At 35.6% G+C, this 8,541-nt stretch overlaps 1 pseudogene; it reads right to left on the minus strand.

The window, feature by feature from the left end:
• Positions 1 to 1,642: 1,642 nt before the first annotated feature.
• On the minus strand, positions 1,643 to 6,088 carry LOC143579465 (citrate-binding protein-like; annotated as a pseudogene).
• Positions 6,089 to 8,541: the final 2,453 nt, after the last annotated feature.

Genomic DNA, 8,541 nt, shown 5'->3' on the forward strand with positions numbered 1-8,541 from the left:
GTTTTTTTATTATTTTTTTTTCAAATGAAATGTATAATAAGAGATTATTGTTTTGTGAAATATGATTATATTTGATTTATGGTTTTTTAGTTTTTTTTTTTTTTTGAAATGCAAATTTGAACTAACACAACTTCGGGTTAGAAAAGCCTAACCCGAAGGACAAGAATTACACATGGAGCAAAGGGTTTTAGAGCCACTCTACCCGGTTCAAATGTAACTTAACATTATGAGATGAAGTCCATAAGAAAGAAACCGAAACAATGGAGTCAAAAATAAGATCTCTATAACCTTCAACCGAGACAAATATCCTCATTTCGAGTTCTCCAAATGAACCACCAGGTGATAAACAATCGCCTCAGCCACATCTTTTTTCTTTTTCAACCATATTTTTTTCTAGCTTATACTTACGAAATTTATAGATTTTATGCAGTTTCATGTCACGTAGAAAAAATATTAAAAGAATCAATAATCTTCACAGACGTGCACGGATGATAATAGTAACACAATTTCAGATTGTTATTGATAACAAAAGTGAAAACTAAAAGTGTCATTTGTTATATTTATTTTAAACTTTAAATTATTTAAATTCAATATGTATAAAAGAAATCCATACTTGTAAAAGCAGAAAGCCAGAAACCTAATTTGTTACATGAAATATTGAAATAAAGAGATTTAATCTGTTCTTGTAAAAGTTTAAAAAATTTATAGTAATTTGAATAAACGTACTCACCAAATGTGTCCTTAATGTATCAACATCAGTTGGTACAAGTGGTGTATCATTTATATCAAAACCTTAAGGATATTCAAAAACTGTGTGAAAACCGTTAAATTGAAGTTAAAGGTGCATCCATCAAATCGAACCTATAAATTTTCCCGATTAGGTACTGGTCCCCTAACAAGCTCTCATACTTTGAAACTACTCTTATCGGAATTCCAGAGTAATAAACAAATCAAAGTTTAGTGAACAAATCGTTATCCTTAAATTTATCAAATGAATGAATAATCATGAATGTAGCTCTCGTGTTAATTATCATGAGCATTTGATAACCTATTCGTTTAGACTATACGTCTTATGTCGGTGAGGAAAGCGCTTTGCCATTAGGATGTCTAGTCGGAGACAGTTAGGTTGTTGATTAGTTGAGCTTGGTAGTATGTGCTTTTTTTTGTAGTTTGTAAGTTATAAATATAGTGAAATCACTTTCCTTACTAACTTTCTCTGTTTGTCTAGATTAAAGTTATTAGCTTTAGATTATGTTAAGGTTTTACGAAGTTAATAGTTATACTTAGTTATGCTAAAATTAACGCGTTATTAGTTTAGAGTATGTTAAAAGGTTTTTCAAAGTTAATAGCTATGCTTAGTTATACAAAAACAGGTGAGTTGTGTCGAGTCAGTTGATGGGTCAAATTGTTAAATGAATATGATTCTACCATGATATGTTGATATGGACGGATACAAAATTCCCCTTCTGCCGTCTTCTGATGTCACAAAAACAACGTATTATATCGCATTTAACTAAACCATATAACTAGAACCTTGTCAAAACAATCAATATAGTCTGTAAATGTTCTAACAACCTTAACTAATACATAAACTGATAAAGATACTCACCAATATGACCGGTTTATGATAAAAAAAAAGAAAAAGGTACAAGTCTTTCAAACCATGGAACTAACATTTTTTGTAAATTTTAACTTCTTTCCATCGCGATTCCATATAGTAGCTAATGTTTTTGGGCGCGCCATAGACTCCAAATTTGAAATACAGCATACCGGGACCTTGATCATGTGTTTTGTATTTCTCTTGGTTATTAATAAACTGTTACTTTCCCTCCATCAACGTCATGTATAAGATTAACTTTAAACCATTTATCATATAGACCAGTATCTATTACGGGTGTACTATAATACCTCATATCTCCATTGTAAATCCTCAGTATTATTGTGGTGCTACCATGGGACGCACCATGGATCTGAACAATAGTTGCACCACTTGTTTCATTTGGGACGAATGCGAGCCCTTCAAACTGCCATATTCCTGAAGTGTAGTCCGGCTGCATACATATCTATCATGAAAAGTTTTCTCAAAGCCGGGTCCCTTTTTTGGTCATCCCAAATAAGAGATGTAAATTTATGTAATGACACGAAAATACGACACTAATCTAACACTAAGTTATGGGATCGGGTTTAGTGTTAATGCATACGGGTCAGGTCAAATCCAAAATTACATTTAATGAACTGGTAGATTTAACAGGTTGACCCATTTAGCTTGTTTAATTTGTTAAAAAAACTAATGTCTTGTATATCATACCACATCAAAATATAAAAGAAAATAAAGATAAGTGAAAAGAAATCATATGTTATAGTTCAAACGTACTTATTTTATGTAGATTTGTAACTATAGAGTACTAATATAAAAAAAAACAAAAAAAAATGAATTAGTCGCATCAACCTGTGAAAACTCGTGTCGTATTCGGGTTCATGTGTCTGATACGGCTTTTGAGTTCATTTAGTGTCGGGTTAAAATTTTGACTTCATGTCGGGTTTGACTCGCTAACCATCAAACATGGCTCATGGACCACTTGAACCCAACGGATGTATCCTATAATTAAACACGTTGTGGTAATTATAAAATTAGGAAAGAAGAAGATTACAAGTATGCGAATCTCTGTGCGTGGTTGTGTGGTGCTTCTGAGATAGTGTGGCTTATCAACTGCGTATACCCAGAAACGATGAGTCCCATTTTTGTAACTGTAACGTTGTTCGAGGCTTATCAACCCTCGTTTATATTAATCAGAGAATATCACTCTAAAAACTTATTACAAACCCTCAAACTCTAACTCGGTTCGAGGCTTATCAACCCTCGTTTATATTAATCAGAGAATATCACTCTAAAAACTTATTACAAACCCTCAAACTCTAACTCGGTTTGACTCTTGATGAACCCTAACCCGGTTACACCAAACTCACCTCTTCTAATGTCTAACCATAACTCGGTTTATATAGAACTAACCTAACTTGTTAGCCAAGACATTACCAAATATAATAAAACCTAACTCTTGGGTTGGGCCTTATACACTTGGGCCAAACAACAATTGACCCAACAATCACCTCCGCAATTGTTGTACCCGAGTCACCCGACTCACCCCCTAATTTCCTACTCGAAATTGGCAGGTCTTCAACTTCACGCTTGTCAACATTCTCTTGATTCTCCCGAGGCTTTTCATGATCTCTTGCAATGTTCTTTTGGCTCCACTTGGCTAGAAGTAACACTTGCTTCGTTTGATCATTACATGTCTTCCCTTGGGCTTGAATCACTTCCTTGACCACGCGTTTAACTTCCATAACACTCTTCTTTGGACTTTGAATTTTGGAACTTGGATTTTTTATTGAAATCTGACTCGTAACCGGCTTGTCTTCTTTCAGTTCAATACTTTGAAGATCCCTACCTGCAAAATTCTTCATTCCAATGATAGCTCGTTTACCGGAACTTGTTATCTTGAGATTGATCTTGTACAATCGATTCTTGGTCCTTGTCACCTTCATCAAAAGCTTATCTGTATCATCTTTCATTAGCAAATCATGCTTCATGTGAATCTCGCATCCACCTTCCGTTGCTTGACCAAGACTTATGATATTGCACTGTAAGCTCGGAATGTAGTAGACATCGGTCAACAAACGTTGCTCCCCCGTTTTTCCTTCAATTAAGACCGACCCATTTCCTTGAATATCAATACAAGATTCATCTCTAAACTTCACCGTTCCCGTGACTTTTTCATTCAATTCATAAAAATACGATTTATTACCCGTCATGTGATTCGATGCTCTGTTGTCGAGATACCAAAGATCTTTCTCCATCGGCTCGGTTTCGAAACGCTTTGGAATCACACCATCTTCATTCAGAAAAACCTTTTTCTGATCACCTTTAATCATAAATAAACTTGGATCAAAATCATCAATTTTGTTCAAATTAGATTCTTCCTTTTTCTTCATACATTCCGGACACGAAGACGCAAAGTGACCGAACTCATCACAACGGAAACATTGAACCTGTGACATATCCTTTCTTCTCCATTGACGATCCTTTCTTTGACCCGTATACCTTGACACACGATGTTGACCATATCGGTTTTCACAACCATCTTGATCCTCATCCTCTCGATCTTGACCTCCGGTTTCACGGCCTTTTCCACGTCCCCGTGAACTCGGCCAACCCTTACCTCGGCTACCGGACTGATCATACGACTTCCCTTTGTAATTACTTTCTGTCTGATTGAAAAGTAACTGACCTTGTGAATTTGAAGCACGTTCTCTCCCTCGTAGACGTTCCTCAAACGCCTTAAGTCTTCCAACAGCATCTTCACACCTCATACTATCAAGATCAACCGTTTGTTCGATTGATGCTACCAAGTTGAAGTATTTGTTTGGAATCGCATCTAGTAACTTCTTCACCAAGACATCTTGCTCGAATACGTGACCAAGACTCGTTGCCTTTGAAACCATACCGGTTATTTTTCCCGCAAACTGATCAACAGTCTCGTCTTCCGCCATCTTGAGTTTCTCAAATTCACTTTTCAACGTCAGCAGTCGAGCCTTTTGAACTCGCTCGGCCCCAACAAACTATGCTTTCAAAGCCGTCCATATATCTCGAGCATTCTTGTATTGAGAAACCTGAAGAAGAATATTACCTTCAATAACTTGGAACAAAAACGACCTTGCCGTTTTATTCTTCTTCGCATCAATAACCGCACCCTCATTCGGTTGAACAACTTCCCATAACTCTTGATCATCTAAGATCGCTTCCACCACAATCGCCCATGTGATGTAATTAGTTCCATTCAACTTTGGAACCTGCAACGATATCCCCCGCTCGCTTTGGGTTGGATTACCGACTCTTCTTTGTCACCTGCCATTGACGGTGTCAAACCCCCTTGCTTCACTCCGTTGAAACAAGTACGAACAAAACAGTCCCGAACAACTTTTTAGAGCCGAACACAGTTGCTCGTAAACCCCGGTTCACAAATACCTCTTGCAAATAATAGTGTGCAAAAATATAATTGTAAAATATATTATACGTATGCTTCCTCTTTCGTAATCACTGCCCACTAACAAATTTAATATTGATTTATGTGACCACTTTAATTACACAACTCAATAATCCATATAATACCGACGAAACAGAAGCAAAGCACCTTTGTTATTTTGGTTCCAACTTCCGATCGTACTAGCTACGGCAACCCTTACGTGGTTTCCTTGGCTAAACTCAAAAAAAAAACGATCGAACCAACCAACCTTGTTCTCCACTTTCACCGCACAAGACTCGGATTCGGAAACCCAACTTGGTTCCGATATGCACCGATTGATAGCTTCTCCTCAAGCCACCGCTCGTCGCTGACCGATTATCGATTTCTTGAACTTGGCTCTGATACCAATTCAAGTCCCGTATCAATAATCAACACACAAACTAAACAAATAACCCTCGTTTATATTAATCAGAGAATATCACTCTAAAAACTGATTACAAACCCTCAAACCTAACTCGGTTTGACTCTTGATGAACCCTAACTCGGTTACACCAAACTCACCTCTTCTAATGTCTAACCATAACTCGGTTTATATAGGACTAACCTAACTTGTTAACCAAGGCATTACCAAATATAATAAAACCTAACTCTTGGGTTGGGCCTTATACACTTGGGCCAAACAACAATTGACCCAACAATATTTTATAGTTTGGAGTCTGGACGTAGTTACTTTACATACAAATGTATTCTAGAACACAACACAACATGAAAAGGAAAATAAGGAAAGAAGAAGATTACATGTATGCGAATTTCGGTGCGCGGTTGTGTGTTGCTGCCGAGATGGTGCGGCTTGTCGTCCGCATACACCCAGAAACGATGTGTCCCGTTTTTGTAACTGTAACGTTGGTCAAGGGGTGTATGGTAAGGCTTCTGGTATTCAAAACTTGTTTGATTTAGCATGACCTCAACAAAACCCAAAGTGGGATCAATGTGAGCATTAGTAATCAATAAACACCCGATTGATGTTACAACAAAAAGAACCAGACCACATTTCAAAACCATCATCTTTGATTTCTTATGTGGTGTAATACGTATTTTTTATTTTTACTTTTTTTTCATACAAAAATAGTAGGGTTTTGGATCTATGACTTTTTTTTTAATTCACGGGGCCGTCGTTTTTGGGGTTATTGTTGTACAATTGTGTTAAGCCCCAAGCTTTTAATAAAGGATAAAGGGTGTCAAGTAGTTTAAATAAATATTGATATTTTTTTCTGTTTTCTTTTTTCATTTGCAATTTAGGCATAAGTCTCGTAGGGTAAAAGAAAATTTGTGTAAAAGAAAATTATATTCGAATTCAATTTAGACATTTGTGTCCTATGTTGATTCGGGTAAAAGAAAATTATATTCGAATTCAAGACTATTTTCATTTTTCACTATGCATGTCAAAACGGGTCACAAATAAAACATGTGTCCACTCGGGGTCCAAATGAAAAGGTAACAGCCACTTGGCTCGTAAACAAACCAATCTTCAAGTGAAAAAAAAAAATTTAGGCCTTAATTAAAAAGAAGTATTTTGTTAGTTTAAACAATTAAATTTTTATATAGGTTTACTTGGTTATAATTTGGGTTGTATAAAAAATTTTTGTATAAAATAGGATTAAAACATGTCTCAAATGAGACTTGAACCCATGACCTTTTGGTTAAGAATAATACTCTTTTGCCACTAGACCAAGCTAGTGGTCATGTAATTAAGATTAAACATTAAGTATACATATTATTTTAAAAAAAAATAAATATTTTTTTAAAAAAAATTTCTGGCCTAACGGGGTGTCGGGCCTGTGGCCGTCGACCACCCCGCCACCCCTATGGGCCGGCCCTGCATTAGTTAGATGTCGGATTGAACATAAGAAGTCACGACTTACGACCCTGCTTAATCATAGAAACTAGAGTTAAGTGTCATTTTAGTACCTATGGTTTGATCAACTACGCAACTTTAGTACATATTCTTTATTTTATCCAAATGGCTACCTCAGTTTTAAAAAACTTGCATTTTTAGTACTTTTTTCTAACCCCGTTAATTTTTTCCGTTAAGTCAGGGATAATTTGGTAACTTCGTTATTTTCTTTGTTTTTTTATACTTTTAAACACTTATATCTTGTAAACCCTAAATCCCCTTATCAAAACATCAAAATCCAAATCTTAAATTCCCAAATATTGTAAAAATTCAAACCCTATGATGATATGGAGAAAGAGTTTAGGGATTTAGGATTTGGATTTTGATGTTATGATTGTGGGATTTAAGGTTTACAAGATATAAGTGTTTAAAAGAAAAGAAAAAAACAAAGAAAATAACGAAGTTACTAAATTATCTTCGACTTAACGAAAAAAATAGACGGCGTTAGAAAAAAAGTACTAAAAACGCAAGTTTTTTGAAACTGAGGCATCCATTTGCATAAAATAAAGAATGGGTACTAAAGTTGCGTAGGTGACCAAACCACATGTACTAAAATGACATTTAACTCTATAAACTAAAAATCCCACGTGGGCCTCTTTCTTCTTTTTCTGAGCTGCTAGATAAGCCCACTTAAATAAGCCCACCAACAGAAATATGATATGACGATTAAGCATAAGCCATCCTTTGTATTACTTTGGAAACTCGTATTTAGAGTTGCACAAAAAACCCGAACTCGAAATAAAAATCTAGAACTGGTTATTTTAATACCTGAACCCGTACCCGACCCTACCCGTAAGGTAGGGATAGGGTATGCATTTCGGTAGTAAAATCCGAACCCGAACCGGACCCGATTTTGTGCCCGGTAATACCCGAAAACCCCAACTGGTTCCGTACCCGGAACCGGGTTTTTCCAATACCTGAAACCGGGTATTTCAAATATCCAATGTATATCCGAAAAATACCTTAAAAATACCTCTACAAAGTGCAACCTTTTAAAAAATTCAATCTATTCCCGGAAAAAAGCCCGAAACTAAGGTTTTTTTAATACCCAAAAATAGGGTATTCAAATACCCGGATTTAGAATACCTGGTTCTATACCCGACCTGAACCCGATGCATAGGGTATAGTTTTTAGAAACAATACCTGGACCTGAACCCTGCCCGAGTATTACTAATACCCGGTCATACCCAAACCCAGGTATATAAAAAACATAATTTGTGCACCTCTACTCATATTATCCATTCAGTTCTTTATTATATTAATTTTAATTCGTTAAACATCACTATAGCTAAGTGCTACCATTAACAAATCTAAATTATTAGTACCAATTTAAGTTTGAATCATAAAAGTCCAATCTAAAACTAGCATACCATTTCACTAAAACTCGTTTCAAACAGTTATCGATAAAATATGTAGTTAAACTTTAACCTAACAAACGTTTAAACACAAACAACTAAACGAATAAAGGAAGTTTTTTTTGTTTGTGTTCGTTCATTAGAAAATAAATGTGACTGAACGCAGACGAATGGACATAAATGAATTTAAGTGAACGAATGTAAATGGATG

The sequence above is a fragment of the Bidens hawaiensis genome, unplaced genomic scaffold (assembly GCF_021521415.1).
Source record: "Bidens hawaiensis isolate Kalapana, Puna unplaced genomic scaffold, B.hawaiensis_p1.1 tig00029807_1, whole genome shotgun sequence".
In the NCBI taxonomy this organism is placed as follows: domain Eukaryota; kingdom Viridiplantae; phylum Streptophyta; class Magnoliopsida; order Asterales; family Asteraceae; genus Bidens; species Bidens hawaiensis.